The 24,465-nt window shown below is 38.1% G+C and overlaps 1 protein-coding gene across 1 annotated transcript in view; it reads right to left on the bottom strand.

The window, feature by feature from the left end:
• csmd2 (CUB and Sushi multiple domains 2) overlaps positions 1–24,465 on the bottom strand; it is a 967,861-nt gene that overhangs the window by 800,853 nt on the left and 142,543 nt on the right. The window lies entirely within an intron of this gene.

Here is a 24,465-nt window from a genome sequence, read left to right as displayed (position 1 = left end):
AACTGGCGTAATCTGAACGTCTCTAGTTTTCTTAAAAGGAAACATAGAAATAAGGCAAATATGTAAACTCTACTTAAGCAGTGATGTGACTGGGAGTCAAACCAAGGGCCCTGTAGAAGTAGAAAAACAGTGTCACCCACCCCTAGACAAGCAGACAGATGGACTCCCTTCATTGTGGACAGGTAAAAAAATATTCATTTATAGTCAGCAACATTTGAAAACAAAGATTACATTCACTCCAATAGTTGCCTCGAAAGCTTGCATATTGTAATCTTTTTAGTTAGCCAATAAAAGGTGTCATTTTGCTTGGCTTTTCTCTACATTCATAATGGCTAACACGGTACAACAACCTAGTACTACATTCACTCCAACATAAATTCATGAGAGATGATAAATGACAATCTGTAATGCATTAACACCTAAGCATTTTAAGGGTAGAACTTGTTAGGTCTGTTTCAGTCCTGGCTGTTCTCAGTTTGACTTGTCGTGTTTTCTTTTAGTCAAAGCTCGAGGAGACTCAGTTTGAATCCTTGCCCAGTCACACTCGGTTTAAAGTGGAGGTTACTTGTTCTCCCAATATCTGATGGGTTTTTTTTTTTTAATTTGTAAAATCTAAATTGGGCTAGTTTAGGAAACATGCCCTGCAATGGAGTGCCACCTCATAATGTTTGGGGTCTAATTTATAGCCATTGTTGTTGGGAAAGGCTCCAGTTCCTTACGACTCTAAAATTTAATTAAGTGGTTTTAATAAGTGGATGGATAGATATTATTTAGAAATAATAGGGACAAGTTTGTGAAGGCAGAATCTGCAGAAAATTTTAAAGATACAAATCAAAGTCAGACTACCTAGATAGCTGAGCAAGTGATGCAGCTTTATTTTTTAGGCTCACATAAGTGAAAAACTAAAGATGAAGATGAACGTCGGAATTATAACTAAGATTGTTAAACATGAAAGATGTCTGCCAATCAACTTAATGAAGTATGTGCTTAACAGGGAGTGCACAAAGATGATAGTTAAGATAGCAGTGTGATAAATTAAGATTTAGTAAGGAAGAAGAGAGATGACATAACTACAGTATAAGAGAAATAAATGTGTCTTGTGCGTGGTAGTTCAAAGAAAGAGCCGTTCTGAGCACATTCTAAACAAGAACAATCTGGTGAGAGAAGAGCTGGAGGGCAGATTAGAATGAAAGAGACCAAGACAGCAAGCAAAGAACAACTTTGTTAAATAATATAAAAGGAACAGGTTTGTACGTTATTTTAAGTGAGTACTTGAGAAAGAAGATGCATTGATCCTGCCTTTAGGCAGAAAACCAGAGAGTGAGTGAATGAATGAACAAATGAACAAGACATACACCAAAAAGTTGAGTCTAGGTCTGATAAATATTACCAGACAATTATTACAATGGGTGAAGAATCAATAACATTCTTTTCAGAAGACCTTAGATCACACGTGTCAGACTGAGATCCTAAAGAGCCACCGTAGCTGCAGGTTTTCATTCCAACCACATTCTTAATTAGCAACAAATTACTGCTGCTAATAAAACATACTTCTTTTATGTTAGTTACTGTTTGCTTATTAAGTTGCTTTTTAAAATTCAGAAACTTTAACTGTTTCCAGCAGCTAAACAACAAAGAGATGGAAAGTAAGGCAACAGGTGACCAGCTAACTAGGGCCTATTTGCACCTGTGTGTCCACCCTACAATCTGTCTCTATAAAATATTTGAAACGAAAATTCAAGTCTGAGAAATGCCAGTCTGTTCATACACACAAAACATGTTCATGGTGCTCTCAAACAAAAGGAAATCAGCCATTTTCTATATGTCTGATGTAGCACAATGAGACCACTAAGGAGTCTTGGTTTAAAATAACACATTTCATTAACAGCAAGAAATGCCATCTAATTACAGAAAAAATGGTGCACCTCTAGAAACCTTGAGTTAGCTGATCATCTGTTGACATGTTATCCATCTCATTAGCTGCTGGATATAGAAAAAAAGTGAATATTAAAATGCAAGTGAATAAAACTTTAGCAGTTATAATTGGTTAATAGTTTATAAAAAACTTGCAGCCACTAAAGCCCTCTGGGAACTCAGTTAGCCTTATCTATCTGTATATAAAATCCAATGCCTATATGTCTGTCTGTTTTTCACGAGAGAACTACTTAACGGATTTAGATCTGTAATTTGCATGAATATCCCGGTTGATTTGGTGACCTCTCTCATCGCACTAAGTATCATAGTTCACTTGCATTACTGATCTATTTGCCCAAATCCAAGAGGGACACCGCTGGCCGAGGGGAGAGGGACAGGACCCTCCTCACTCACGCGCCAGCCTCGGGGTGTATCTTATATCCACTTAGTTAGTGAACGAGAGAACTACTTGGTGGATTTAGAGCGGGCTGTTTTCTAGAATTTACTTGAACATTCCGGTTGATTTTGCGACTTTTCTCATCACGCTAAGAATCATAGTTCGCTTGCAGGAGCGATATATTCACGCAAGTCCGAGACAGAGGCGGCAGGCAGAGGGGAGGGGAAAGTGTGACATCAAGAGTAGGAAGCCAGGCGGGACCCTCCTCACTGTCCTGTTTCACTTCTACGTGGGCAAAGCCGCGGGGGATGGCTAGTACTGTATAAATATCCATCCATTATCCAACCCGCTATATCCTAACTACAGTTACATGGGGGTCTGTTGGAGCCAATCCCAGCCAACACAGGGCACAAGGCAGGAAACAAACCCCAGGCAGGGCGCCAGCCCACCACAGGGTGCGTATACACACACACACATACCAAGCACACACAAGGTACAATGTAGAATCGTCAATGCACCTAACCTGTATGTCTTTGGACCGTGGGAGGAAACTGGAGTACCCGGAGGAAACCGACGCAGACATGGACTGCATAAATAAGGAATAAAATATCAAATTGGGCTAAAATTTTTGGGTAACAGTTTACGTCATTTTGCATCTATTTCTCATTTACTTCTCCATAACAAGTCCTTAAGAAGCACATCTTTGGGTCTTCATAACACTTACAGAGAATCAGTAAAGTGTTTGTTCATCTCTGCAATGTGACCACTGCAAAAAATGCACACGTAAAAACTAGACAAAAAAAATCTTTAAAAGGGAGTTGTTTTGCTTTTATTTAGCAAAAAAATCTGCCAATGAGGTAAGCAGCATTTACTTGACAAGATTTCTTAAAGCAAGCTAAATAATTGTAAATATACATTTTTTGATAGATCAATAATTCTTATAATCAGGAAAATAAGATTTAATGTCATGATATAAATACTTGTCACTTACATTTTATTTTTTGCAGTTTACTAACAAAACTTCACTTTGGAGTGGTCTGAAGTGCCTTAACTGAGATCCATTTCTCTTGATGTTACATATATAGTATAAGACCGCGGAATTCTTCATATTAACACGTACTTTTACCATCACGCCAATCTTCCACGCTGCACAGAGATGTTTTATATGTGTTATTAAGACCAAAAGAAGCTTTTGTTAAGGACTTGTTACATAATAGTAAACAGCTAATAGCTGCATTTTTGCAACACCTAAACTAAAGAGCTCTCAACTTCTCAGATTCTCTGGAGTGGTTATACATATTATGAACAAATAAAATCTGTCTTTGAAATGTCAGGTTTAGGCTATAATTTAACAAGGAGACATTCAAAATGAATAAATACATCTCTTCAGGCAGGAATTCATAGTCAAAAGTCTTTAACTTCCTTGCTTCCTACTGCAGCTCTCTGTTGTGACTTCAACGCCAACTCCGATCAAGCTTGTTGGCACGATCTGTTTCCACTCAAGCACAATTCTCCTTGTGATATAAAGAAAGCAAATCTTTTATATTTTAAGCAATTTCTCAAAGCAGAAATGTATATGAATAAGAATAAAACACAGTGCTCTGTGAGTAATCTACTTATATTACTAAAAGATTAAAAAATGCTGCCTTGTGCGTTGTGGAAAGATTGTGCCAAACAAAAGCCTGAACAATACGAGCTGTTCTATACGAACCCAGTTTACTTGCACTGAGCATTTTGAAGCATAGCTAAGCTTCAACCAGTAAAAAGAAAGGACAATAAATAGGCTTCTTACAAGTACTATTCTAAAAAGCACTTGATGTCATTTAAGCTGCCTATTAATACATCAATTATTAAAGTATGTACTGTAAGTGTGCATGGCAGCATAACATAGCAAATAAAATTAAGATTAGCAAAAATCAATACATTGGCTTCTGTTCCCAGCAAAACATCCTCATTATTTACAATACAAATCTAAAGGCAGCCACTACTTAATACTACATTTTTAAGTTGCAATTATCTGACATACAGTAACCGGATCAGGGTTGCTAGAGGTCACAGAGGCTAGAAGCTCCATATTCTTCTGTTGAATTATTACACTTAGCATATCTCCAGCACACCCAACAGAAACATGTTACATTTCTATGTATGCATTTGTTGTATGATGTATCAGGGGATAGGAATAAGAAATTACCTAGTGGATTTGCTTCAAAATTAGAGGAGCACAGTGCTTTACAATGTAATCACAGTACTGCCTTAACTTAAAAAGCCCATATTTGCTTCCCTTTCATCTACCTGAAAGGCCTATTTATTATTTTCCCGCTTCCAGGTTCACATCCAAAGTAACAGAAATACATGTTAGCTGTAACAGTTAATTCCCAAGTGGAATGAATAAAATAGGCAAAAAAATGCGCTTTTCAGCTCTTATCTGGGACCCAAGCCAAAGGTCTCAGTTGGCAACTCCCCATATAGAAGATTACAAAATTCTGTGCAGTTGCCTCTCTCATGTTTGACAAAGTCTATGCAGAAATATCAGAATGGTACACTGTTTGATCTTTGTATATTCTGTGTTGACACCAGTGGGGAAAAAACAAAAAACATACACTGTTAGCACACTCATATGTATACAGCTTCTGATGCAAAGAAACAGTTGAGGCACCATATAACTAGATATAAAATGCAAGTTTTTCAAGCACTAAAGGGGATTAAAATCTAATGAATTAAAAAAATGCTTATAAATATTTTTACACCATATGATTCACACATAATAGGACACAGGTACAACCTGAGTAGGGAATATCATAGTTCTCTTTTTGTGACAACAGATTCCAGCTCGTCATGGAGGACAGCCACCTCTCCATAAGTCATTCAAGCAATATGTGGTATACCACAGTAGACTGCGTTCAGTACAATTTCAGAGGATGTTCCGGATAAGCCACTTCTGTGAAATGCCTCAACTACCAACTCTACTTCAAGGCTTTTCCAAACACCTTCTCTTTTTGTACAGTGTTATCAAATAGTAGCCTTTACTTGAGAATGATTTGAATTAGTAAGTGTAACGTTTTAGCTGAGGAAGGGCTTAAATTCAAATGTGAATTCTGAAGTTCTATCATTCAGAACTTCACATGACTAATAGGGTTAATCTTGATGAGAAGGTCTAAAGGGAGTATCATTAAGAAAATGATCCATATATACTCACATAAGCAAGGAAAATCCTTCTCGGATAAAGGGCTGACAAGCTCACCATGGAGAAAGGGATAGCTTTGATTTAAGTTAAGAGAGTATTTGATAGACCACCCACCTAACCAGAATATCAGTTCAATGGTGCTAAGTAGAACATCACTATCTTTGCAAAAGTCTGGAGAACTTGTAACATAAATGAGTCCTAAAATGTTATTGTTTTTTTTTAGTTGTCTTAGTATCATTTTTCCTAATTTATTAAGGTTGATAAGTGCAACATAGAAAGAAAATGAACATTGGCTGGAACCTGAAAGGCAAGATACATTATTCCAGCCACTAATTTTCTAGTAGTGGTTTATCTAATATATGGTTAGTGAATGACAGACAGACAGCCTCAGTTTGTCCAGGTTATATTGTTTCCACCATTCACTTTTTCCTTTAGAGGATTTTGGGGAACTACACCCAGTCCTAACAGTAATAGGTATACGATAGAAAGCTATCCCAGATGGGATGCAAGCCCATTTTAGGGCACACACCCAAATCCACAGTATTCCTGGAAAAAACAATCACAAGAAATGTCTGCTAATTTCCATACACATGTTGGCCAGACCGGGAATTAGACACAGTTCTCTACACCTGTAAGACAGCAGCACTTGAGCTGCCTAAAAGTGAAATCATCCATAGCAAACATCCAGTGGTCTTAATTGTTAAAGGAACAAGCGTTCCTTCCTCATGAGGAAATAGGATTATAATCTGGTGTGGGTATAATGCACAGGCATTAGGAAAAGACAAGGAAATTACAATTACTACTGGGTAAATGGATGTGCAAAGTAAGGTGAATTGATCGCTACATAACTAGGGGTTGAACTCTTGGACAACATCATGATGGCCATGTAGGGACTGTAGTGTACTATCTTTGAAAAATTAAGTTGTTTATGTATTTCCCAAACAGGATATGCAAAAGCTGACAGCTAATTAGATAGGAGTACTACTTACTATTGAAAAAGCCAGTCACTTCCACACTTTGTAACATGACCAAATAGAAAGCAGCTGAGCCAAATAAACTATGGTCTGGAATTTCAGTCTAGCTTCTGACAAAAACTGAAACTAATCAGTAAATCTACTTCAAGAAAATCTGAACTAGCGTTCACTGTTCATCATTCTACAGTCAGCTATACTAAAGCTTTCAACCTCAGACTTCAGCTTCATACTAAAAAATAAATCCACATTAATAAATCATTCCTTCAGTGAGGTTACTCAACAGGGTGTGCATATAAACAGCTGGAAGGCCAAGTCATTTTTCACCACAGTCACCAGTCCACTGTCCTATTGTGAACCACTTCATTGAGAACAAACAAATAAATCACTCCACTCATTTTCTGTGTGTCTGTGTGTGTGTGTGTGTGTGTAACCTGAAGCAATTCTTGCAGCCACCCAACTGTCTCCCTATGTAAACTGAAAAGTGGGCAGCTGCGCTGTCCAACTGTTAAGGTGGTCCTTATGTCCTACTGCTTACCATGTCTTGCAGAGATGCAATTTCACAGTAGGCAACTCCTGTTGCACAATTTTCCACAGGGCATCTCTAGTTTGCAGAAAAATTATGAGGAACAGTTTTTTTTTTAATATTAAAAACCAGTCAATGTGAAGAATGAATCAACTCTGTCAAGAATCAAATAGCTAATGTATAAAGGTCAAGTAATGAGATGGCATAAATTATTATTTATCCTGGGGGTCAAATCTGTTCTGATGATAATTACATCCGTTCTGCCATGTCTATCCATGTTTCCTGAGCAGGGAGGATAAATAGAAAATGACCTTGGCAGCATCTGAAAAATTATGATTAGAATGTTGGGTGTGTGGGTGCGTGTCCTGATTATCCAAGCGGGGTTAAAGTCATTCCTAGTTTAAAGAAAGGCGCAATCAATCATCCATCATTTTTGTGACCCTATTTTTTTCTTAATTTTACAGAATTATATGCTTTAATTGTATCAAAGATATGATAAAATTCTTTAATTGCAATTATATTGCAATATAATTTCAGTCAATGCTTTCATAACTGTCAAGATTTCTAGACTAGCATTTTTTGTGCATGTGTACAACCATAAGTGCAAAAGCTAAAGCACTGAACTTCAATTCAGAAGGATGCTGGCTCAATTTCTACCTGACCTGCGCCTCAGTTGTATTTGTGAAGTGTTTAACCCTGGAAAAGGCACAATAAACAAAATGTATTGTTATAGTTAACTAAAAGAGCTAAAATTAATAAATTAGCTATGAGGACATAGATAGATCAAATTTTATTTGTCCCAAAGGGGGCATTTAGCTCTTTCAGAAGCTCAAGAAATATTATTCCAAAACAACTACTCTTAAATACACATGAGAATTGCAAAAAACAAGGACACATCTGACTTGACTAAAGATAAAAGATCAATTGCAGTGAAGCATCATAAAGACTGTCACACACAGCACATGGGAGGCAGCTAAAGGGCTTGAGTAAGGACAGTTCCGAGACATACTGGGATGTGGCATAGTGCACTGACTCTCTTTCTCCCTTGCCTGCAGACCATTCATGAGAGATTCCACCTGGTTCTCTTGACGTCACTTCCGGGACCGAGCCAATGGAAGGAGACCTTGCCGGCTCTGGCCCCTGTGATGTCACATCCGGGCTCGCACCAATGACAGAAGACCTACATGAGCCCGACCCCTTTGACTTCACTTCCTGTCTTCCCCTTTAAAAGCCTCCACCTTTTCCCTATTCCCTTAGTTCTGTTTTGGACTCGGTTTTGTGCACATCAGTGCTGTATCAAGATAAGCAACTTCGCAGCCGGGAAACCAATTATACGGCTGGATGCCCCAAACCTTTATATGACTCTGTCTCGTGTTTGTGACAAGACGTATTGCCATTGGTATGAAACCAGCACCAGTAGCGTTTCTTGACACTCTTCTGCTGAATAATTCAGTAACTGAAACTACTTAATGCTATTTGGTCATAGAGAGAATATAAAGAATTGTTCATAATGGCACTCAGTACTGCTTTCATTCTCTTCCAACTACTACCTCCAGTGAGTTCAGATTGCATTCCATAACTATGTCTACCTTCTTAGTCAACTTGTTGTTCAGCAGACTTCTCCTGAAGTGACGTTACCAGCCCAGCACACCACAGTGTAGAAAATCATAATGGACATCACAGAGTTGTAGACTATAAAAAGTCTGCTCTGCCCTGCCTTATATATTTTGTCTGTGTTACAAGACCAGTCCAGCTCGTTACTGATGTGGACCCCAAAGTACTTGCATCAATTCCTTGATTAGTGACTGGACATAAAAGCTCTTCGGTGGAGCAAAAGTCAATAACCAGTACCTTGATTTTGCTGATGATGAGATGCAGACAACTCTTTCTGCACCAAGAAAAATAGCTGTCCACCTGACTTCTCTACTCAGTCTTATCCCCCTTATTAATACACCCATAAGCGCAGATTCATCATGCAGATCTACAAGTGACATGACCAGATGTTATATTTATAGTCTGAGGTATACAGAATGAAGTGAAAAGAAGACGGGACTTTTCCTTGTGGTGCTCCTGTGTTCCTCACATCTATATCAGAAGCGCATTCCTTCAGCCACTCAAATTGCAGTCTGCCCAAAAGCTAGTCCATTATCCAGAACACCATAACCTCATCCACCTGCATATCTCTGAGCTTACCTCTTAACAGGAACTGCTGGATGGTATTGAAAGAACTGGAGAAATCAAAACATCAACACAATCCTCACAGTGCTGCCAGCTTTGCTCAGATTGGAATAAGCCTTGTGGAGCAGATGGCTAATTGCATCTTCTACTCCAATCTTTGTCTGACAGGCAAACTGTCGTGGATCCAGGTGATCTTTCACAAGAGGACACATAAAGTGCATGACCAGCCTCACGAAAGTCTTCATGATGTGGGACATAAGGTGGCTGGCCTGTAGTCTACAGGCGAATAGGGGTTTGCCTTCTCTGGAACAATATAGGATGTTTTTTACAACAGCAGCAATTTATGGAGCCTTATTGACAGACTAAACAGGTAACAGTGTATATCACTAAGCTGGCCAATACAGATCCTAAATACTTGAGGACTAACTTAATCTTGTCTCACAGTTTTTCCTGTATGTCACCTCCTCCGTCATCGCCTCATTTGGTCTTTCAAGATAGTGGACAGTCAGAGGTGTAGTCATCACTGGCCATACTAGTTGAAGTTGTAGGAGTTTTTGTTTCAGGATGGAAAGAAAATCTATTAAAAAGTTAGTTCAAGGTGTTCGCATTCCCTTCTAGTACCTGAACCCTGGATTGCTTGAGTACGGTAATTATTCCCAGTCCCTTCCAAACACCTTTAATGTTATTGGGAGTGAGTTTTGTTTTCCATTTTAACTGTAAGATTAGTATACAAGAGCAAAAGTGTGAAGAAGACCATTTTATGTTGCTGATTAAAATGATCTCAGTCATGCCATATCTTATCAGGATCTCCCAGTTGGCCCACTAAAGGTATCACACCATCAATTCCTTTACAAGGCATTATTGTTCAACTTTTTAAAAACAAACTTTTTTTTCTACATCCTTTCTACAAGACAATGATGCACTGTCCTTTGAGAGAAACTACAATTAGCTTCCTTTTTTGGAATGCACTGCTTGCAAAACTGTCTTTGCAATGCATTGCTATTAGTGTTCTTTGGGGGTGCTAATAATGTGTAAATGAATTCATACTAAAGTGTGAAATAAAGATTGCTCTGGCGAAAATATCTCTTGATTTGTCTCTTGCTTATTTGTCATTCAGCAACCTCCAACTATCCCTTTTATTCAATACACTGGCTCCCCTGAAACCCACAGATTAACAAATGGTGAGAAAAAAAATTCTTTACTGTCTAATGTCTGCAAGGGAACTTTCTGGGTTATTAGTCGCATATAAGCCAAATCATAAAGGAATAATCTGAGACTGACAGACGCAGATAAGAAGATAATTAGAAAGCCGTGGGTTGGAAGAGGCTTCATGGTAACATTTTGCTTTGCAGAGCTAAGTGTAATTTACTGAAAACATATTCCTTGTATTGTTGAGCACATACAGAAGATTAGGCAGCAATAAGGGATCAACAGACAATAAGCCTTCTTTTGTTTTGTTGTTTTCCTCACTTTCTACCCAGACAGTTTAGCATTTTCAAAAGAGAAAATAATGAGAGCTCTGAGTGGACATTTCAGTCAAACTCCCTCAGTGTAACTGTCAGTTTCTCACAATCGGCATTGGTCCACTTATCATATTCTCTAGGAGATTAACTGGTAAGCACTGTATTAAGCACATCTGCCTAAATCTATATGCACCTTTAAACTGCCAAGTATTATTTCCATGGTAAAAGCATTGCCATCCATTTATTTTTAGAAGCAACATTTCCAAATAAATCATCACAGGGAGATGGAGCCTACTGCAGTGGTCTGTAGCAGTGCACTGTCGGGAACAAACACTTATATCGAGAAAATTTTGCATTGTCAATACACCTAATAACACAACCAATGACAATGGAAAGAAAGCAGAGTCCGTGAAGCAAATCCATGTAAACACAGAAGGAGCATTTAACTGCCACAGCAAAGGCACCATCCATTCATTACCATTCTCTTAATCTGCTGATCCAGGTAGAGCTGTGGAACACCTGAAGCCTATCCCAGCAGTCATCAGGTACAAGGCAGGAGGAACACTGGGACAGGGTGGCAGTCCATCATAGGGCAAACACACACACTCCCATGTGCATATACAGGCCAACTTAGCAATGCCAATTCTTCGAACTAGAGCAAGCAATCTCCAGTTTGGAAAGACCCAAGACATACACACACACATAAGGCATCCAAGTTCAGAAATCTCTTAACTAAAATTTTATTTTTGACTTGTTTATTACAAGAAATCTCTATCATAACATCAAGTTATATTTTTAAAGTAATCTTCATGTTATCCTTCCTCCTAATACAGTATGCTTTTACTTTGGGACACAGATGAAAGTAATTAGTATTTAGCGCATTCCCAGCACTCCAGTGTTGATGGAAAGCTTATACTGCCTTTATACTTATCTATTCACTTTTATGTTACTTTTTATTCACTTTTATGTTATTTCAATCCTAAAATTCATTTTTTTGAAAATTTGGGAATACAAGTTGTCTGTGGGAACTTCTCCTTAATAGACACTAAGTATATACAAAATAAGATGAAAAGGACCTTTGTAGTGCAAGAATTACATAGATTAGGTCCAAGTTCCAAAAAAGTGCATTTAAAGAGCAAAAAATCTAAATTAGCATATGCCACCCTAATTTGGGGTGTTACTAAGAAATGTCATGATTTACTTCATGAGGTACATAATAAACAAGAATTGTTACATCACATATTTGCAATGCTAAAATATGTGTGCTTCAGTTTAAATGTTTAACCTTCTGGGAATGTCTTTTAGAGTGCTAAGACTACCTGTAATAAATCAAATTTTATAAAAAGAAGTAACTTTGACCCCTAGTATTCCATTAGGGGGAGAACACCTGGGCTCGGTTGATGTGCCATGCAAAACTTCAAATCCTTCTGATAATTTTTACTGAAGACACTGCTTACTATTTATCATAAGGATGTATTTCCTGAACAGAATAGGGTCCAAACAAGGCCAAAAAGGAGGGGTGGTTGGGTCTGGAGGGCCAAAAATAGTGGGGGGCACCTCAAATATCTAAACATGTTGCATTAGCAGACATAGACACAAGTCAAACTGTATCTTGTATCTTCTGGTGAGTCAGGAGGAGCCAGACAAAAAAAAAGTGAGAAATCTGAGCTGATGACCATTTAGCCAAGAAAACCATTTGCAGTGGGTGAGGGAAATTACAGCAGACGATGATTTATGCTATTTTTTTCAAAGACATTCATTGCTCAAGACAGTCAACAAGAAAAGCAAAAACGGCAAACCGTTTGAGCAAAAACAAAACTCATTAGAGGCTCAATTAAAGAATGTTTTATTATTTATAATTCATTTTCTTTAACATGCAGTGTCTACAAAGAGTATTTACCCCCTTGGAAGTTATTACATTTTATTAATATACAGCATTGAATCACATGGATTTAATTTGGCTTTTTTGACAAAAATCTGCAGAAAAGACTCTTTAATGTCAATGTGAAAACATCTCTGCCAAGTGGTCTAAATTTATTAATCATAAGTATGTACAATCCTTCAAGTCAGTATTTAGTAAATGGCTGCCATGTCAGCCTTTAGTCTGTGTACACAGGTCTCTCTCGGTTTTGCACAACTAGACACTGTGTTTTTCCCCAAAACTGCTCAAAGTTTTTTAGACTGCAAGGACTGCATGAGTGAACAGCGTTTTTTACGTACTGCCACACATTGATTGGATGAAGATCTGGACTCTGACTCGGCCTCTCCAGGACATTGACGTTTTTTTTAAACTATTCCTGTGTAGCTTTGAATTTATGTTTGCGGTTGTTGTCGTGCTGGAAAACAAATCTTCTCCTAAGGCCCAGGGTCCTTGCAGACTGCATCAGGTTTTCTACCAGGATTACCCTGTGTTTTGCAGCATTCATTTAACCCGTTACCCTCACAAGCCTTCCAGCACTGCAACAGAGAAACATTATGTAGCTATCAGCACATCATGGTAGGGATGGTGAAATGTTTGGCTTATTCAGTCTAGCCTATTGACCAAAAATCTCAATTTTGGTCTCAACAGACCATGGAACCTCCTTAAATCTGACTTCTAAGTCTACCTTGTTGCTTCTTGCAAACTCCATAAGCATTTTTTTGTTTACCAGTGGCTTTCTCTTTGTCACTCTCCCATGAAGGTGTTTATGGTGAAGCACTCAGGAAGCAGCTGCTTTATGCATAGTCTCTCCAGTGTTAGTCGTGTGGCTTGGAGTTATCAAAAGTCTCTTGGTGACCACCCTAGCTAGTCTTTTTCCTTATACAAAGGCAGATTTACAGCTGTGTCATACTCTTTCCATTTCTTAATGGTTGATTTAACTGAATTCCAAAGGGTATTCAGTATCTTGGATATTTTCTTGAATCTTATCCTCCTACTGGAACCTTTCAGGAACTTTTTCACACAGTAGTTTGGACTGTTCTTTTGTCTTCTTTGTATAGGTTAGCCCATGATACTGACTCCAGAAACAAGGGCATGTAGACTACAATGAATTGAAACCCCAGACAGGTGATCTCAACTGAACTCATTATGTGACTTCTAAAACCAATTGGCAGCAGTTATGACTTAGCGTCGGGTTAAAAACTTAGGCGATCAATTATTTTGTGTTTTATATTTGCAATTAATTGAGAATTGAAGAGATCTTTTTTCACGTTGACATGAAAGAGTACTGTTTTTCTGTTGATCAGTATTAAAAATGCTAAATTAAATCCATTGTATTTCAATAGTGTATAACAATAAAATGTGAAAACTTCAAAGGGAGCAAATACTTTTCATAGAAACTGCATCTGTGCCTGATGGTGAATCTTTGAAAATTAGAAAACTGTGTATGCTTATATCAAACATTCTTGGAACGATGGCACAATGGTTAGCACTGGTGCCTCACATTACCAGCATCATCATGAGTTGAATCTCACACCAAGTCATTGCCTATGTGAATTTCAAATTTCAAATCAAATTAAACTTAATTATAAATCATATTTAAACACTGTCTGCACCAAAGTGAGCAGCATATTCAATCAGAAATAAAACTGCGACACAAAACCCAAATTAAGACTAAAATTAACAAAGACAGTACAAAATTGGTCTCTAAATCCCAAAGCATAAAAACATAATGACTCCCTAGCTAAACCATAGCAAAACATGACTCTGTGTCTCCATAAACCTGGGAAAAAGGTGTGTATTTAAAGAGGATTTAAATGTCAGGACCATGGAAGACGTTCTAAGCTAAAGCTTTTCAGAGTTTTGAAGCAGCCACTGAAAAAAGCTTGATCCCCTTTTCTTATGAGGCAAAAACATGGCACCGGTAAAAGAGATTGGGAAGATGATCTAAGTACCCCAGAGGAAAAATGTTGGGTGTGGAGATCTGCGATATACGGAGGAACCTGATTATTTAATGTTTTAAAAGCAAAGAGAAGCATTGTAAACATTCCCCTGAACCTGACAGGCAGCTGTCCATACTCACAGGATAGGCTTCAGCCCCTGGCTTTCCTGAATAGGTCAAGTGGGTGTAAAGGTGTTATTTTTACACCAAATGTACCTAAAATTTACACTATGAAATTGCCAGGTGATTCTGAATGTTTGGACTGTACTAATTTTCAGACAATTTCAACCTGAAAATTAACACATATAAGATCAGCCTAAGACCAGTCTGAGCATACATTGTTAAAATTTGATGCAATTTGAGATATCAGATATCAGTCCCCCAGATAAATGGTATACACATGCACCCTAATTTAAAAGTTCTGTCTTGCTGGTTGGCACACCAGTACTTTTCCTGCCTGGGCACAGATCAGTACTGGCACCCTTGGTGACCAGTTTGGTCATTGGCACGTCTTTCCTCTAACTGCAACTTTGCTCAGCTTTAAAGATGCATTATATCTTGACATCTTCACCCTCACCTATATATCCTCTCATGAAGCCCATTTCTGTTCTTTGTTGTTTAAGTCCTTTTATAAACCCCTTCCTTTAATTAATCAGTGGTTGTAGGATCTTTCTGTAAACTGACAACCCAAATCAGTTTGCAAAATCTAATATGTACATAGGTTATATATTACTCCTTATACCTATTTATACATTATATATATAAAATAAAGTAATCTAATAAAATCCATAATTTGCTTGAACATTCTGGTTGATTTTGTGACATCTCTCATCACGCTAAGTATCATAGTTCACTTGCATGAATCTGAGAGAGAGGCTGTGGGCCAAGGGTAGGGGAGCAAGGCCCTCCTCACTCACGCACCAGCCTCCGTTCAAGTCAGTTTACCTGTCGCCACATGTTGGAGCATACCTTGGCTCCTCTTACCTAGTAATACCTCTTTGTTCAACAGACATTATTATTTACAGATTGTTAAGGAGTAATGTTTGACATTGTTGAGAGAGAGAGATCAGAGCTACTTGTGTGTTAGAGTGTAGCTGCTGATTGCCAGAGATATCACGGTCATGTGCTTTTCTCCCCGCTCTCCCATCAGAGCTGAACACAATCAGATACAGTGCCAACGTTTGACGTTGCAGCGTACCTACCTTCCGCTTGCCAGAATTACTTTTTTAAAATTTTTTTTATTGATTAATAAAGTTTGCTCTGTTTTACTTCTACATGGGTGGAGCCACAGGGGACCACTAGTATTATATATAATGGATTTTCATCTTTCTCCTCAGTGTCATCTCTACCTTTATGTGATGTCTCATAGTACGTTCTGGCTTTCTGGTTGTTAATTCCTAGCTAACTTTCTATAATATTAGCAGTCATTGTATTCAAAATCTGATTCTACTTGGCCACTCTTAATTCTCCTTTTTTATGCATCACTATAAGTTAATCTGCTTGAGCCCAAGAGCTGGTAAAATATTATTTGAACGACTCCCAAATTAATCACTCTAAGAAATTGGCTGTCTTCATTTTATAATGTGATACACCTGGAGTTATCTGTGTCATGTATTAACAAGGCATCCCATATACCAATCCAATATTGGAAAACTGCTGCTGCTGGACTTACTATGTATAACATTCATAGGCAGAAACCCATGAAACAGACTCCAGCACTGTAGTTTTTATCTTGTCACTTCTAGCTACTCTTTAATGTTTCCTTTCTTTGCTGTCATTTCAGGCACCTGTGGTTTGATACACACTGAGTTGTTAGCACCATCACTGGCATTGAGATTACATAAGAGTTGAGAATTGGGAATTGCCACTTTGGGGAGGTGTGTGGGTGTCTTGTGTTTAATGTTTATTATGTCAATCCTCTTATTGAAGTGCCACCTACTCCTAATTACACTAATGAAAATTGGTGGTGTTAGATTCCAATATTTGTCTTCAAAACTTGATATCTTAATGAGTAAAATGTGATGATTGACTGAAACACTAATTAAACTGAAAAAGTGCATGTGCTACAGTGGTTGGATTAGTCATTTTAATTAAAAAAAAAGTGCTGTCCAGGTCACTATTCCATAGGGCGACAGCCGGCTTCATGCATGCTACAGACAAGATTAGTTGCTGCTTCCTGCTTCCCTGGAGACCCCAAATGGGAAATTTCAGATGAATGAATGGACAAGATAGAATGAAATGAAAGAATGAAGTAGGAGCAGTCTTCTCACTTCCAACATAATGCCCTGCAGGTTCGCTGTCTCAGCCCTGATAAATGGCCTACAGACATCATCCTTGGATACCAAAACAGGAAGATTAATAAAGAATGCTCAAAAAACAGACTGGAAAAGAAAATAGCAAAGTGATCCAGTTGCGAAAATTCCCATGATACCTGCTGTTAGGGTACAAGCAATGAAGAAAATCTCATTGTCTTCAAGTAACTGTGCTCAAAAAAGAATACATTCGTTCTACTTTCTTGTATATAATAAAGGTAAGTCTTGAAAACAGTCTGTCTAATTTACGATACCTGTATATTATTCAACATTTTTAATAAAGTTTGCATTATAGACCTGGAGAGGCACAGGCAACAGTGGTTAATGGTGGCAGTGCGCCAGGAAACAGGACTCCACAGTACATCCATCTGTACTCATGACTGCTTGGAATTTACACATCCTCATTACATCAAGGCAGTTTACTCTTGGTGTTTTGCCCTCCCACCATATCCAGAAATGTGTAGGGTTACCATCCATGGTCGGCTAATGCTTTGTACCAAACATTACTGAGCAACAGAACAATTTTGATGAAAACAGACCATTCAGCCTAAAAAAGCTTATGATTCTCATTCACCTAATGTCTTCAAAAATTACATCAAGGCATTTCTGAAGGTCCTTTAAGTACTGCTGTACACCACACTACTTGGTAACCTATTTCGTATGTTCAGGGTTGTCTGTGTGTCAAAGAACATTCTCGTGTTTTTGTGAAATTCAACTCTTTCCATCTCTATCCCCGTTACCTCCTTGATGAGCTTAATTTTAAAATACCATCTCGGATACTAAATCCCTTTTAGTCATGTCACCTGTTAATCGCTTTTCACTTAAACTAAAAAAAAGAGCTTCTTCAATCTCTCCATACCTGTCAGTCCTGGAATCAACCCAGTCACTCTTTCCTTGTCCTGCTATGTAATTTCTTGTAATATATAGACAAAAACAGCACACTGTACTCCATATGAGGTCTCATTAGTGAGTTACATAGAACTTATTCTTTATACATCAGGCTGTATCACCTAACATCATATTAGACTCCTTCTAATAAGGTGTAATATATCAACGTCTTATGCTACATTCAAATGTAATATTTTTTCTTCTTGTATATAATACTTTTCGTTTAATTACATTAAATTTCATCTGGCAGAAATCTGCCCAAACCTGTATGCTGACCATGTCACTCTGTAACGATTCAGCTGATTTTACATTATTTGTGTGCCTAATCAGCTTTTTATTTACATTCTTATCAAGACATTTTATGCCTCTCTATTATATAAAAAAATCCTGGGATGAGACAAGATTTTTCAGCCTGGGATGAGACATACCTTTTTCAGAGAGATATTTTCTTAAACCCGTGAGATAAGACTTTGTGCCAAGAGATTTAACCATGCCCGTGGCCGGAAATAAAAGAGAAAGAGTAGATGACAAAGTAAAACGTTGTAACGAATTCAAAAACATTGGTATGATACACATGCAGAGCAGGTTAGAGATAATGAAAGTACTACAATTCGAAAGTCTCCAAAAAACTGATGGTAAAGATCACATTAGCACAAACAAATGGAAATTATTTCTTGGTGAAATAATGGAGCAGTGAAATGAGATCAAATATATTGTTCGGATTTAAACTAGATTTAAAGTCGTAGAGTTGTTGTCTAATTCGTGTTGCCATCAGGGAAAAGTAGTGTTTCTTCCCAAAGAAGAGTCGTATCCGCGAGAATTAAAAGATTTGCTTTTTGGTGAAAGTGAAATCCACATATGTGAGCGACAAAGACGCGAAGTGGCTGGCGCATAGCGCAGGCTGGGATAGGTTGGCGAGCAAAGCAAGCAGGGGGTGAAGCCCCCTAGTATTTAAAAAATGCAACAGCCCTAGCGCTAACTTCCAGTTTTAATAGTACCTAATTCTGAAGAAGTGCCTTGCATCATAATCATTTGCTTTCTGGTTTAAACCAATAATGCTTCAATCTGTATACTGCATCTTAAACTCCTGCCTCTTTCAGTTTAAGCACTAGCCTCTCCTGTAAAATCTTACCAAAAGTCTTTTGAAAATCAGTGTAAGTAATATCATATGCGCATCTCAGATCACATGCTGTTGTTCCTTTCTCTTAGAATTCATTCGTATTAGTGAAACACTAAACTATCTATGGAAGATCATTTGTGAGAAAAATAAAGCGGTTCAATGTGTTAACTACATTGCAATGCAATACGTATACACGTGGTGCAATTCATTTGGTCATAGTTTTACTGGGTAGTTAAAAACATATCAGTCAAATGATCGATTGCTTTTCACTATTGGACAAAATATTAGTGCCCTTTTAAAATGCAATATAAAGGCATATTGTATTTTAATTCTTGTCAATAGACTGTGTGTTGTAACTTAAAGCAAAGCAAATGTATTGCATTTTGATTCCAGATCATACATTAATCATGCCAAAACTGAATGTAATCTAATGACCAATCAGAGTCAAAAGGTGCGACAAGGAAAATCAACAGTTCGGGTAAGAGGTGTTCCAATCAAGGGTGTGTTCACTCAGCACTAAAACTGGAGAATGGGGAGCTGATAAGGCAGGGGATTTGCTGTCTCAATGCGCATGTGGAAGCTGGCAATGTAAACAATGATTTCATTCACTTCGCTGTCAACTAGTTGCTGGAAAGGGCCAGTATAACAGAAGCAGCAACAGGAGAAGACATTCCAACTGCTGTAGTGACATCCTTAGAACATATTTAAGAGCTAAAGTGTCAAAGAGCTGAGCATGAGATTATGTAGATCATCAGCCGGGGTGTTCATACACCAACATTCCCCTAAATATGGTTTGTAAATACCTGCAGATGAGGAAGACAGTACCGGCAATTGATAAACGTCTTGGCGTAGTGGTCTGGATTACCAGAAGAAGAATGGAACAATATAACATTAGGAATGCATGACACATATAATAGACAACTTAATATAAGAGAAAACCTTTTACAGTGAGACCTGAAACTTGCTTCTCACCATTTCAGTTAATCACTTCTCATTAGTGAAACTTATGGTTTTAGAAGTGGTAGCCTCGCTGCCCAAATGTTGCTCTAACTTTTGACACTGATTGGTCATTTGATTACATTCAATTTTGATATGATTGATGCACAGTACTGAATCGAAATGTTTATACACTCTGCACCAACACTAAGTGAAATGCAATATATTTGCTTTGCTTTTACTTTAAACATGTGATCTATGGACAAGAATTAAAATGCGATACACTTTTGTATTGCATAGTAAACGGACCTGAAAATTACGTGCCGTAGGGAAACAAAATCAATCATTTGGTTGACATGTTTTTAATAATGATACGATAAAGCTGTTCCAAAATGAAATGCAGCATTTGCATACACATTGCATTGCAATGTAGTTAACACGTTGACTTGCATTTCATTTTGTCATAAATAATCTTCCATACTAAACCTGTGTTCTTGACATGTGTTGCTCAATCTATTCCTTAATAATCAAATCCATTAATTTTCCATGTGAGGCACCTTTAGCTTACATAGCTTACTGAGATTGTTACTAGGTTCAACGTGATGACATTTTTTTTTTATATAATATGACAACATTTGTTATCTTCTAATTGGTAGGAATTTCCCCTATGCGCAGTGAATTTTGAGAAATATCCATCAAGGGTTCACATATGTACTCATTAATCTTAAGAATATATGTTGCCTAGCAATTTCTTAAATTTCTTTTTGTATATTCCAAATAGCATTTCTTTCTCTCTCAACAAATTCCAAATCACTAAGGACCTCCTTAGTAGTTCCTTGTAATTATTAATAAGTTATTGACTTCTTCAAATGTGAAATCCTAAGAAAATTTTTATATTATAGCATTTATAATCTCACTGCCTGTGTATTTTAGTACTTTCCTTCTGTTCCTAATACATCTCACCCCTCCTTTGTTGTTCTTTTACTATTAAAATGCACAGGGAGCTACTTTGGGTCATGTTTTGCACTGTGTAACGGTTATCTCCAAATTTCCCTTTAGCTTTCCCAATATCCTTTTTAACAGTTGCTCTCATAATCTACACAGTCACTGATGCAGGTATTTTCTTGTGCACTTTATACTGGCATAGACTTTGGCTTACCACAATTCTCTATGGACATCGTAAGTTAAGAAAATGCTTGTAAGGATAACAAAACTGTAAATTATATAAAATAATATTTTCAAATCCACTTAATTTCAACTAAATCCAATCAAGATTTCAGCAGAATCAGCCACAAGGCAGAAACTAACCCTGGATGCCAGTCAATCACACATAGCCCAATCACACACGCACACACCCACTCAGAAGGCTCATTTAGTACCAACAATGAACTAAACATACTCACCTTTTGAGATGTGAGAGAAACAGCCACAGAGACACAGGGAAAACATGTAAACTGCACACAGACACCCACTGGGCAAAGGATTCAAATCCAGAATGAATTCACAAAGCAGTGGCACTTACCATTGCAAGACCAATAATTGTGCTGTATAATTTTCATTAATTTACAATGAAAAGATGACTCTCTGTTTGTTTATATTTGTAACATACTGTATACCAACACTGCGGTGGGTTGGCACCCTGGCCAGGATTGGTTCCTGCCTTGTGCCCTGTGTTGGCTGGGATTGGCTCCAGCAGACCCCCGTGACCCAGTGTTCGGATTCAGCGGGTTGGAAAATGGATGGATGGATGAATGGATGTATACCAACATCATGAAGAATGTTGGTATACTGGCAGCAGACAGATGTGGCTGAAGGAGTTATCAGTCCACATATCAATATATTAAATGTTGCTATCCCTCCACCTGCAATGTTGTACTATTCTCCCTTTTCACAAATCAAAGAATCATGGAGCAAAAAAGCTGTAAAAAGTCAACTGTTGTGTTTTCCTTTCAGGTGAAAGATCCTCTGTTCCACCGTGGTACTAGACGAACATGCCATTAAAGTACAGATTAATATCAAAGGCAATAAAGGGTACTGCAATATCCATTCATCCACTTATCATTTGCTGTACTTGCTCATTGTAACCAGGCAAAGGCAGACCTCCATGTTATCCCAGCCACCCCATCTTTTCAACACTGCTTCTCTGATCAGCTCGGCTCATTATCACTAACACCTGCCAAGTCATTACGCCACCTTGGGGTGATGATCTATGACCAGCTATCTTTCACCGACTTATCTCAGTCTTGCAGATTTGCTCTTTATAACATCTTGCAAGATCAAGGCATATCTGACAAGAGTATACAGCACAACTGCTGGCAAAGGCTTTGATCTTGTCAAGTCTAGATTACTGGCAGGAGTACCTGCTTGTGCTACCAAGATGCTGCAGATTATTTAAAATGCAGTGGCATGTCTTGTGGTCAACTGACTTTGATGGGCACATGTCACATGTCACTCCTCTTTTCAGGTTGCTGCATTGGTCCCTGTAGCAGTACATACTAAGTTCAAATCCTTGGTGTTTGCCTACAGGGTAGTCAATGGCTAAGCACATATACATATGGAGACACTTGTGAGGTCCTATGCTTCTCGTCTGCTCAGGTCTGCTAGTGAACAGCACCTGGAAGATCAGGTCATATCTGATGGAGAATGCAACACAACTTCTTGTTCAGGCTTTGGTCACATATGGATTATTGTGACTCCTTACTTGTAGCGGTACCTGTATGTGCTGTCAAGTCATTACAGATGATACAAAATGCAGCAAAGCATCTTGTTCAACCAGCCAAGACAGATGCATATTAATCCTCTTTCAGGTCACAATTCTGGTTTACTGTAGCAGCAAGAATTTACTTCAAATCCTTGATGCTTACCTATTAAATAGTCAGTGGATCAGCACCCTTGTGTATGAACATACTCATAGGGTCCTATGCTCAGACCTGCTAGTAATTGGCATCTTGTTTTACCACCTCTGTGTGACACCAAACCTCAATTCAGACTCTTTTCATTTGTTTAAGAAAGACTCATGTGTTTGTAAACTCTTGCTCTGTGAATATCTGTACTGGGAGATAATGTATGTTTAATGAGCCAGGGCTGGGAAAGTTCCTTTCTGTTTGAACTAGGAATGATATCCTTTCATCTTCCTACTTTTTCTGTTTGCAGCTTAGGTCTGTGCTCATGGCATGTTTTGTTCCCCTCTCTTCCTCTCTTCCAATTCATCCCTTGTGCTCATTTGCTCCATTCATTTCACATAAGTCCAAACCGGTATCTGGTCTCCACTTCATTCTCCGCAAAGCTTCCCTCAAAACTCTACAAATAATGTGTAATTGGCAGACAGACCTTTCCATAACGTCTGTGTTGTGTTGGCAAACCATCTTTCTAAATATCAAAAATTTCTCTAAAAACCCTAAACACCAGCACACACAATTTACATGTATTCATAGACTGAACCCTACTCCCTAGAGGCGTTATTTGATTGGACTAGAATTACTTCCCCAATGTCATCTTTGTGTTCTTAAAGTTCCTGGCATTTTTCTCCACATGCTCTGGGAATGTCCTCTGGCAGCGGCTCTCTGGCACTATGTGTCTTAATCCCTCTCTATGATGCTTTCTTTCCCCATTTCATTGTGCCCTCAAGTTCTTCTCCTCCTAGACCTTTCTGCTCTTTCCTCACTTTCCTTTCCTTGGTCCCATCAGAGGCTTTTAATAACTGCAACCATTGCAGCTGAATTGTTTTTAGCATCTCGCTGGAAATCTCCTGTCTTTCTCTCTCTCCTGCAATCTGGAAGTCTTCATTCTACAATATTTTCTTTCTTGAAATTTGAGGGTTGCTCCATGAGGCAGTTTCTCCTATCCACTGTTCCTTGTTTTTTTTTTCTACCTTTCTTTACCTTGAATTCCGGTGGTGTGTGTGTGTGTGTGTGTGTGTGCAAGTTTACCTATTGACCCTTTTTATTTTTCTCTCTCTTATAGTATTTCTATGTAATTAGCCATCTCTGCTGGGTGGGGATTTTGTTTTTGTTCTTACATAGCCCAAAAATCATTTATTATTGTTGGTTTCCTTTTACTGTATTCCTCTTTCATTATATCAATACAAATTGGGATGGGTTTGAGCCACATGTATACAGAGCCCAGATCAGGATTTCAATGTAGTCTCCTGCTGCTGCTGTACCGCCAAGCAACCTACTCTGTAATTTGAAAAGTTTTAATTAACACAAAAAACATATGCAAACAGTAGTGTTCCCTCTAAAATTCAAATAGTAGTACTAATAAGCTTTGAAAGAATTTAATAATAACTGTGCTGTTAGTGCAGACAGTGAACCATTCACATGTGTGTATTTTAGCCTTCACCGTAAATGTGAATACATCTAATAGGATAATAAGTTGCACAAGATGGCTGAGCACAGGCATGTTGTTCCTTTGCTCTCCTAAAGCTGTCTGCAGAGGTTGATTTTACATTTCCCTAGAATGCCCAACAGATGGCTTCCATGCAAGTAAAAATAATACCAGTGATGCAGTTTTCAGGTCCCCCTCTCATCCTCCGCTTCTTGAAGTAATATATAAATAGACAGGAAGATTGCAGGGTTTTGTAAGTTAACTGAATTATGCTGCTAATAGCCAGTTGGCCTTGATAAAAAGTCTGAAAGCTGCTCCTTTCTTATCCAAAGCAGTTCTTATAAACTAACTACAGTACAAAAAAATCCTAGAAAAGCCAAACACTGCCAT

Source organism: Polypterus senegalus, chromosome 17, assembly GCF_016835505.1.
Source record: "Polypterus senegalus isolate Bchr_013 chromosome 17, ASM1683550v1, whole genome shotgun sequence".
Lineage (NCBI taxonomy): Eukaryota > Metazoa > Chordata > Cladistia > Polypteriformes > Polypteridae > Polypterus > Polypterus senegalus.
This window is presented reverse-complemented; position numbering and strand designations above follow the sequence as displayed.